The 10,000-nt window shown below is 41.0% G+C and overlaps 2 protein-coding genes across 10 annotated transcripts in view; one reads left to right on the top strand and one right to left on the bottom strand.

The window, feature by feature from the left end:
• Positions 1–7,986, bottom strand: part of LOC147027536 (homeobox protein Hox-A4-like) — a 253,909-nt gene extending 245,923 nt beyond the window's left edge. For 3 of the 7 annotated variants that reach the window (XR_015057087.1, XR_015057085.1, XR_015057089.1), the window contains exons 1-2: positions 7,629–7,739; positions 4,268–4,492 (exon numbers count right to left, since the gene is read on the bottom strand). The gene's annotated coding sequence lies outside the window, so the exon portion shown is untranslated. The other 4 variants (XR_015057088.1, XR_015057086.1, XR_015057090.1 and 1 more) reach the window with 4 other exon arrangements.
• Positions 1–10,000, top strand: part of LOC147027533 (uncharacterized) — a 148,486-nt gene that overhangs the window by 41,252 nt on the left and 97,234 nt on the right. The window lies entirely within an intron of this gene.

Genomic DNA, 10,000 nt, shown 5'->3' with positions numbered 1-10,000 from the left:
CCACATCTTCCATTGACACTCCAACCACCCGCATGTCCGCCCTCACCGTATCCATGAACCTCTTATTTGGCCTTCCTCTTCTCCTCCTGCCTGGCGGCTCCATCTTCAACATCCTTCTCCCGATATACTCCGCTTCCCTCCTGTGCACATGTCCAAACCATCTCAATCTCGCCTCTCTCACTTTGTCTCCAAACCGTCTTACCTGCGGTGTCCCTCTAATATACTCATTTCTTATCCTATCCATCCTCATCACTCCCAACGAGAATCGCAGCATCTTTAACTCTGCCACCTCCAGCTCCTCTTCCTGTCTTTTTGTTAGCGCCACCGCCTCCAAACCATACAACATAGCTGGTCTCACTACCGTCTTGTATACTTTCCCCTTCACTCTTGCAGCTACCCTTCTGACACAAATCACTCCTGCAACTCTTCTCCAACGACTCCATCCTGCCTGCACTCTATTTTTCACTTCTCTCCCATACTCTCCGTTACTTTGGACAGTTGATCCCAAGTATTTAAACCCTTCCACCTTCCCCACCTCAACTCCTTGCAACCGCACGATACCACCACCCTCCCTCTCATTTACGCACATCTACTCCGTCTTACTCCGACTGACTATCATTCCCCTTCTCTCCAGTGCGTACCTGCATCTCTCGAGGCTCGCCTCAGCCTGCTCCCTACTCTCCCTACAGATCATAATGTCATCCGCGAACATGATAGTCCATGGAGACTCCAGTCTGATCTCGTCCGTCAACCTGTCCATCACCATTGCAAACAGGAAAGGGCTCAGAGTTGATCCTTGGTGCAATCCCACTTTTACCTTAAACCGGTCCGTCATTCCTACCGCACACCTCACCGTTGTCACACTGTCCTCATACATATCCTGCACGATCCTCACATACTTCTCCACCACTCCCGACTTCCTCATACAATGCCACAACTCCTCTCTTGGTACCCTATCATAAGCTTTCTCTAAATCCACAAACACACAATGTAACTCCTTCTGGCCTTCCCTATACTTCTCCATCAACATTCTCAAAGCAAACATTGCATCAGTGGTGCTCTTTCCTGGCATAAACCCATATTGCTGCTCACAGATCGTCACCTCTCCTCTCAACCGAGCTTCCACTACTCTTTCCCACAACTTCATGGTGTGGCTTAACAACTTTATCCCTCTGTAATTTCCACAGCTCTGCACATCACCCTTATTCTTGAAAATTGGAACCAGTACACTTAATCTCCACTCCTTCAGGATCCTCTCACTTTCCAAGACTTTATTAAACAATCTGGTTAACAACCCCACTGCCATCTCTCCGAAGCACTTCCATGCCTCCACTGGTATACCATCTGGGCCAACTGCCTTTCCACTTTTCATCTTCTTCATAGCAGTCCTCACTTCATCCTTACTGATCCACCCCACTTCCAGATTCACTATCTCCACCTCTTCCAACCTTCTCTCTCTCTCTCATTTTCTTCATTCATCAGCTCCTCAAAGTACTCCATCCACCTTCTCAACACACTCTCCTCGCTCGTCAGCACATTCCCATTTGCGTCCTTTATCACCCAAACCTGCAGCACATCCTTCCCAGCTTGGTCCCGCTGTCTTGCCAAACGGTATAAATCCTTTTCCCCTTCTTTTGTATCCAACTTCTCATACAGCCTACTTTCTACTTTCTCCTGCCTACTTTCTTCATCTCTCTGACTATCCCACTTCCTTTTCTCCAACCCCTTCTTCCTTATACTTTCCTGTACTTCCTCATTCCACCACCAAGTCTCCTTATCTTCCTTCCTGTGTCCAGTTGTCACACCAAGTACCTTCCCAGCTATCTCCCTCACCACTTCTGCTGTAGTTGCCCAATCATCCCACCCATCTTTACCACCATCCAACGCCTGTCTCACCTCCTCCCTAAATTTCACGCAACAGTCTTCCTCCTTCAGCTTCCACCATCTGGTCCTTGGTTCAGCCCTCACTCTCTTCCTCAACCTCACCTCTAAAGTCATCCTACAGACCACCAATCGGTGCTGTCGAGCTGCACTCTCCCCTGCCACCACCTTACAGTCACTAATCTCTTTCAGGTTGCATCTCATACTTAAGATGTTATCCACCTGTGTGCACTTTCCTCCACTCTTGTATGTCACCCTGTGTTCCTCCTTCTTCTTGAAATACGTATTTACCACTGCCATTTCCATTCTTTTTGCAAACTCTACCACCATTTGCCCTTCCACATTTCTCTTGTTGAGACCATACCTACCCATCACCTCCTCATCCTCTTTATTCCCTTCTCCAACATCCCCATTGAAATCTGCTCCAATCACCACTCTTTCATCCTTGGATACACTCTCCACCACTTCATCTCACTCACTCCAGAAATCTTCTTTATACTCCATCTCACACCCCATATGTGGGGCATATGCACTGATGACATTCATCATCACCCCTCCAATTTCCAACTTCACACTTGTCACTCGGTCAGACACTCTCCTCACCTCCAACACCCTCTTGACATAATCTTCCTTCAGGATTACACCGACACCATTTCTCCTCCCATCCACACCATGGTAGAACAGTTTGAAACCACCTCCAATGCTCCTAGCCTTACTCCCCATTCACTTGGTCTCTTGTACACACAGTATGTCCACCTTTCTTCTCTCCATCATATCAGCCAACTCTCGCCCTTTGCCAGTCATCGTCCCAACATTCAGAGTTCCAACTCTCACCTGCACACTTCTACCCTTCCCCCTCTCCCACTGCCTCCGGACTCGCCTTCCTCGTCTCCTTCTCCTCCTTCGCCCAGCAGTAGCACAATTTCCACTGGTACCCTGCTGACCACCGGTACCATGGCGGTCGTTGGTAACCCGGGCCTCGACCGATCCGGCATGGAAATTCGTTTTGTTGTCCGCATAATCATTTGGCATAGGTTTTTTACGCCGGATGCCCTTCCTGACGCAACCCTGGTCGCCTCTTACGGCACACAGGGATATGCTACACCTATATCTAACCAGGGCATACACCGGGCCCAGTACAACTTGTACTCATTTCGCCGACCTCGGAAGGATGGCAGGCTGAGTCAACCCCCTGGTGTTTTCGACTTGGTATATGTATATGTATGTATGTGTATATATATATATATATATATATATATATATATATATATATATATATATATAAATTCAGTGTCCCAACGGGGCTTGAACTCAGGACCTTTTGGGTCCCAAGCCACTGCCCTTACCACTGCGCCAACACCTGGCATATATATATATATATATATATATATATATATATATGTATATATGTATGTATGTGTATGTATATATATATATATATATATATATATATATATATATATATATATATATATATATATATATATATATATATATATATATGTATATATATATGTGTATGTATATATATATATATATATATATATATACATATATACATATATACATATATACATACACACATACACACATACATGTATATATACATACATATAAATATATATATATATATATATATATATACATTTATGTATATATAATGTCAACATCCACCCACTATTGCTGGAAGACAGGACACCCAGCTTTACCTGCATCCAAAGGGCTGTGCACTTGCCACGCCCTTCCGACGAAGCACCAACTCGACAGTTTATAACCGGATTGGGAATCGAACCGACTTGACTGCTCAAGGGTAAGTGTGCTACCTCTTTAGCATCCTTTTATACTACTGTACATCCATATTTATATCATCACGTGTGCTATGGAAGAAGAAGAAGAAGAAGTGGTGTTATATACACTATATATATTTTCCCCCATAGCAAGGAAGAACATATATGTTGAAAACTGGATATTTACACCTTTGTCCTGCTGACCACCAAACAGCCAAATATAACTGCGAAATAAATTATAAATCACAATATTTATTTATATACTCTCGAGTCTAGATATTTATTAATATATTTATACATCGTGCTTGTGCAATATCGAAGACGTGACGTTAACAAAACATCATTGTAGTAAATGGGACTTCATACACAGCGGCTTCGTGTGAAGACTACCTTTCACCACAGTATTTTACATTGCTGCTTTTTGCAACCAGAGCTGTCATGGGATGAAAGAAAAATACTCTGTGGAACAGAAGAAAAAAAAAAACGGGACGTTGCTTTACTCGTTTATACTTCTTTGTTAAAATGTTGGTAACGTGGTCAACGCGACTGGTTCGTATGACTAACCTTCACTCACTCCCCATCTTTTTTCTTCGACTCACCTTTTAATGTAGGGGAGGGGAAGAGGGGTGTGGGAGGGGGGGGGGAACGCCCCTTCAATCGCGCTTGGAGGGAAAGGGGGCGGAGTGAGCTGGTGCAGGGGCGATGACGTAGGCACGCTCTGCAGTGCGCCTCAGCCAATAGGATTCTGCGGCGGATGTTGCGTTTGCCGCAGTAATCAATCAGCACAGCGACACAGCGATCTTACAGCGACATCTGCTGACCGACTGCGAGATAACATTTCAGGTCACAACATTGCACATGAATGCCTCCACCGTGGTAAATGTTTTTTTTATTGGAATTCATTACATTGCAACTGACACAAAAAGCAGCACAAATCACAAACGGCGTACTTTTAAAAACTGAATTTTTTTTAATCACAATTGAAAAATCTGAGGTGATGCTCCTGGTGCAGGAGGTTTTGCTTCATCCGGAAGTTGTTGCTCTGTCAAGCATTGCCAAATATGGCTTCTTCAGTTTCTTCCATGATGGCAACGAGCCCCAGAGCAGTGCGAGACATTAGCGACGCATACACTGTAGTCACAACCTCGTAAACTGTATTAGGCACACAAGGTCGTACCTACAGGGTATGCGGGCTATATCAAACCCGGTGGGCCCACTGCTAACCTGGAAGTAGAAATCTGAAACTCTTGGATGAGGCATATTGTATTGGATGAGGCATATTGTATTGGATGAGGAATATTGTATTGAATGAATATACAGTATTGGGTACCAAAGAGTGCAAGCAGGGTTATGTTGTTCTTTTTTTCTAGGGATGGCAGTCCCACATTACCCTAAAGTAGCAGAATCACTACAACTTAAAAAAGCATGGGGTATAAGGTCTATTTGTCGACATTACACTCTGTTTCTGTGGCCAAAAGGAAAGTTCTGTGACACCAAACCTACCTTAACTCCTCAGATGCCCTCCTTGTACCAAACCACCTTTATCGGAGTCAAATTCCCATTGTTTTTGTACAACTGTTCTTATTTATTCCTAAAAGCAAATTATACACCTTTAATGTTGTTTTTTTAATGTGCAATACAATACAAAACGCATATCGGATCAATATAAACAATTGTCTCCTGGATTACATTTCCGTTATCAACAACCTATGATAACCATGTGGAAGTGCGGCATGCAGATTATAAATACTTCGATTATTCTTTGAGACTTATTTTTTTCGCATACATGTGGAAGGGCCTGGAATCTGAACTGGACCTTTGTATCTTGTGAATGTGTCAAATAATTACAAGATCGTTTTATCAAATGCATCGCAACTCAGTTTTATAAACGTACGGCATTCAAAAAGTTATTGGAATGACTAACTCACATTTAATCACAAGACTATGCCAACATTCTAATAAAAGTTTCCTACTTGGATGTATTTATGCAATTAATATGAAAATATATTACAGTTATGTATATTTAATTTATTTATTGAAATGCAAGCTGAGCTGTACTTCTTTTGATGTGTCTTGAACTATTGTGAACACGTATTTCTCCTTCGTATAAGTTTTTGAATGCCCTTTGTATATAAAGGTTCCTATAAAGACAATATGCCCAGTAAGATAACCACGATTTTCGCCAGAGTACCATCGCAAAAGCATTGTATACAAGAGGTGATCAGTCAGACCATGGCCTGGACTTGGAAAAGTGAGTTAATAGCATTAAAAAAAAAAATTCCTTTTAATTTTTTTGTTTTCTCCAGACTTACTGATACATCTGCGTAATAAAATCATTGCATTACTCGAAAATCCACCATTTCCATTTGTTCTATTCTGTCATGCCCCAGCGTATCCCGTAATGCGTACGTGTATGGCCAATTAAGCTCTAACATAAAGGAAAATGTCGATTTAGTGTGCCGATTGAATTATGTAGCCTGTTGTTTTTCCAGATTTTACATAATTATCTGTGCCAAGCCATGAGGATACCAACAAAGGTCTGTCTTTGCCATGACATGAACAGAATTAATAACAAAAAGGAAAGAATCTGTTTTCCATTCTATTTTCTCACCAGCCTTCAGTATTGACTCCTTTGTCGTGGCAAGCTCTAATATGCATGGTCAAAATATAGTAGGCATGTGTAAAATTCCCTATAAAGGTGAAATTCACGTTTGTGATTGATTACATCAAAATCATAATCTCGAGAGACATTGATGTGCTGCGATAGAATAAACAACTCCATGCATGCTGATATTAGAGAATGCAAATGAATAATGTTTCCATACTGCGGTATTCTATTGTGGATTAAAATTCTAGTGCATCTGAACGACTATGATCCAAAGACTGCAGTGACATGCCGCAGTGCATGCACAATGAACCCCCTCACCCCCAAACACCCCTACATGCCGTCGAGAGCAGTACAAATCGGCAGCACAGTAGAAATGTGACAGTGTAAGGAAAATCAGCATTTTGATGTGTGTATTATATATGTGTAAATGTATATGTGTATATGTATGTATATGTATATATATATATATATATATATATATATATATATATATATATATATATATATATATATATATATATATATATATATATACATATATACATATATTATACATACACACACATACACACATACTGTAATATACGCTCACAATCAAAGTTTTTCGATGCAGCAAACCTTTGAAATTATGTAGATAATATAAGATTATTTACATACCATCCCATCTCCTTGGCCAAATTATAAGGTTAAGTCGAGAAGTAAAAGGTAAGGTAATTCAGGCCATTGTACAAAAACAATTGTCAATTTGGAAATACACAACACACAAAAAGGAATTCACTTGTGACATAGTCATCTATGGTATTGACGAATGAATGAATGAAGATCGACAAGAAACATTTTTTTCTTTGGACAGACGTTCCCTGTCTGATGATATTACGTCATCCCAGAGGTTAAGTAGCATATAACCAAACATAACAAATAAATGCATCAACGTCACAAAAATATGCACAAACACGTAAGTGTCACATTGAAACATTAGACTATTTTGTTAAACCTATTTAAAAGCATTTTTCCGAATCCGTGTCAAGTCACAAGTTAAATTATGAGAATTATCCATGAGTAATATGACTTTCGAAATAACCTACTCAGATTGTATAATATCTATGCATCAAATCGTCCAGTTCTTATTGAGAAGAGTAGGCTGAGCGATAACGTGAGAGTGCAAGGTGCCCGTATTGATAGCAAACCATGAGACAATACTCGGACACCCAGCATCCTCTTTCTTACCGATTATTCACAGGTACACAATATATATCTCCACTTTGAAGAAGATCCTTTTCTGTCGGATATACCGACGGTGTTATCAAGTATATACTTTTTCTGACCGACAACGGCAAATGTCTTGCGCTTACCGGCCATCGCGGACGGTCATTGCGGCTAAGAGTGCAGACCGAGGATGAGAAGATGGAGGAAAAGAGAGAGGGAGAGATGGACTCGGAAAGGGGGGGGGGATTGGCGGAATGTACGTCGCTCACCTCACGTGCAGGAGCCGCAACGACGTCCGCACGGGGCAACTTGTGTGGTGTAAAGACATTAAATGCGTCCGTGTAGCTCTCTCCTATTATGGTTTTAACCCACTGAGTTCCTTCGTATATGGAGGCTTCATTGGAAATACATAAAAGAGTTGCTGAGAAAATAATTCTTTGAAAACCCTGCTCGCCGCTCCTTCTCACATGACCGCGGCCAACCAACGGGAACAGCCGTGGCGTCGTAAAGTTCTTCCACAAAGTTGTAAATTGCCATAAAACGTGGCATAATTTATTGGTCGTTATGTGACGGGATAGAAAACCGGTTCGGGCCCGCCATTTCGTGCTCTCGTCAGGGTTACTGCGGGTTTGTAGAGGGGACTGCAAAGCAGCTCAAGGTGCCTTACACGTTACAGAAAAAGTTTTCCTCGTTGGCCAGCAGAATGAGTCTGCTGGAAAACACGATGCAAAAAGTGACTTTTTATCTTTTACCCAGCAATTATGTCGTGTTCGGTAAGACGATTGGTTATAACGATTATTTTATTTACTTGTATTAATTTCTTTGGCTCTGCCGTGATTTCCACACGCTACGATGAAAGCTGCACAGGCCTACCTCATCAAGATGGAAAATGCATTTAAATTGCGTTTTTAGTTTTACGATAATTGGCTTTTCGGAAAAACTTTTTGAAAAGTAGCTGATAAGGTTTGAAGAGAAGCATGAATTGCATACATAACAGCAATTTTAAAGTAAGGTATAGTACAAGATCCTCCCTCTGCTGTATAAATCCTCTCTGTCCTGGTTATGTGTTCATTATGCTGAATGTCAGTGACATTTGACTATTTGTCTGATGGTATTTTGGACAATTTCAACTGAAAAATGTTCCACATTCTGAACAAAAGGACCAATGATGTACACATCTGGACAGAGAGGAGATGGGGGATCTTACCTCACATTTCCCTATGATGGGGACATCTTACCTCACTTTACGCTTAACAAGTATGTTGTTTCATTGAATTAATTTATTTGTCAATTATCAGAACAATATACTGTACAGCACAAGCTGTAATTGAACATGAACAATGATGTATGAAAATCTTCCGTATCTATAAACGTGAAGTGTACTGCGTTAAACCTTGTATAGATCTGTACAAAGTTATTAAGCACGCTGGTGGTGTTTGGGTAAACAACCTTGTGGAATGGGAGATCGGCATATGACCTTCGGTGAACTGTTTGAATGCATTCCGGAAATGACAGTAGGCAATACAACTCAGAAGGATTGTTGCTATCAGCTTCAAAACAAAGCCCCCTCCAGGCTCCAAGCACCCTGCTGCTGTGTATTGTCAAAGGGTTGTCTTCCAGAATTGTGGAGAGGAAGGAAATGCAAAGCAATGCGGCAAAATCTCTGGACCTAACAGGCATCATTTTCAAATAACATGCAAATAAATTGTGCAATTAATTACAGACAATCTTAAGGTCCAAATATCTGCATGTACACCTCTGATGTCATCATGATTCTTTCACTATTTTGATTTTGACAAGATGTATTTTGCAAGCAAGATTACAACTTCATAATTACTATAATATTATGTCCCATTATGAATCAAATTCAATTTGTTATTATTCAAGTTACGTCCTCTTCTTGAACTCGGGACTGAAACGTATCGATTTGGGTATTTATTTCCGGTCAAAATCTGACCTTCCTTCTGGTCATGTTTCAGTTTGTGAGTTCATTGCAGAATCCTACAAACCAGATGTAGAATTTTTTTTTTTTACAAATGCTTGGAGCCTTTCCAGACCATGCTTGCATGTTACTCACCTTGAAATCACCCCCAAACAGCATAAAGGAGTTGTGTTGCGCTGCGGGTAGGGAACAGACAGTGTGTAATATGTCGAGCCCCTTGAGCTTGTATGATGATCAAAGGATGTGCATTCCTAATTTATTTTTTGCGCCTTTAGGTTTTCCTTAGAAACAATTCTATGATCATATTTATTCCAATGTCATTCGGGTTTTGAAATGTTGTTTAAAGGTTGCCAATAGTGTTGGTACATTCTGCACAGCATAGTCCTGCCAAAACTTATTTGAAGCAAGCACAGTATGGTGTAGTAAGGGCCCTTTACTTCATGGATATTTTTTCAGTTGTAAATTTTGGCTCACACGAGATTGTCACATACATGATACACGTCTAACCTGGTAAATTAAATCCTAATACGGTTTGTAAAAAATACACTATTTAGTGTTCAGTTTATCTTGAATTCA

This window comes from Eptatretus burgeri, chromosome 4 (assembly GCF_056783735.1).
Source record: "Eptatretus burgeri isolate ZD-2024b chromosome 4, Ebu_testis_v1, whole genome shotgun sequence".
NCBI classification, from domain to species: domain Eukaryota; kingdom Metazoa; phylum Chordata; class Myxini; order Myxiniformes; family Myxinidae; genus Eptatretus; species Eptatretus burgeri.
Note: the sequence above shows the minus strand (reverse complement) of the source record. Positions and strands in the feature narration are given on the sequence as shown.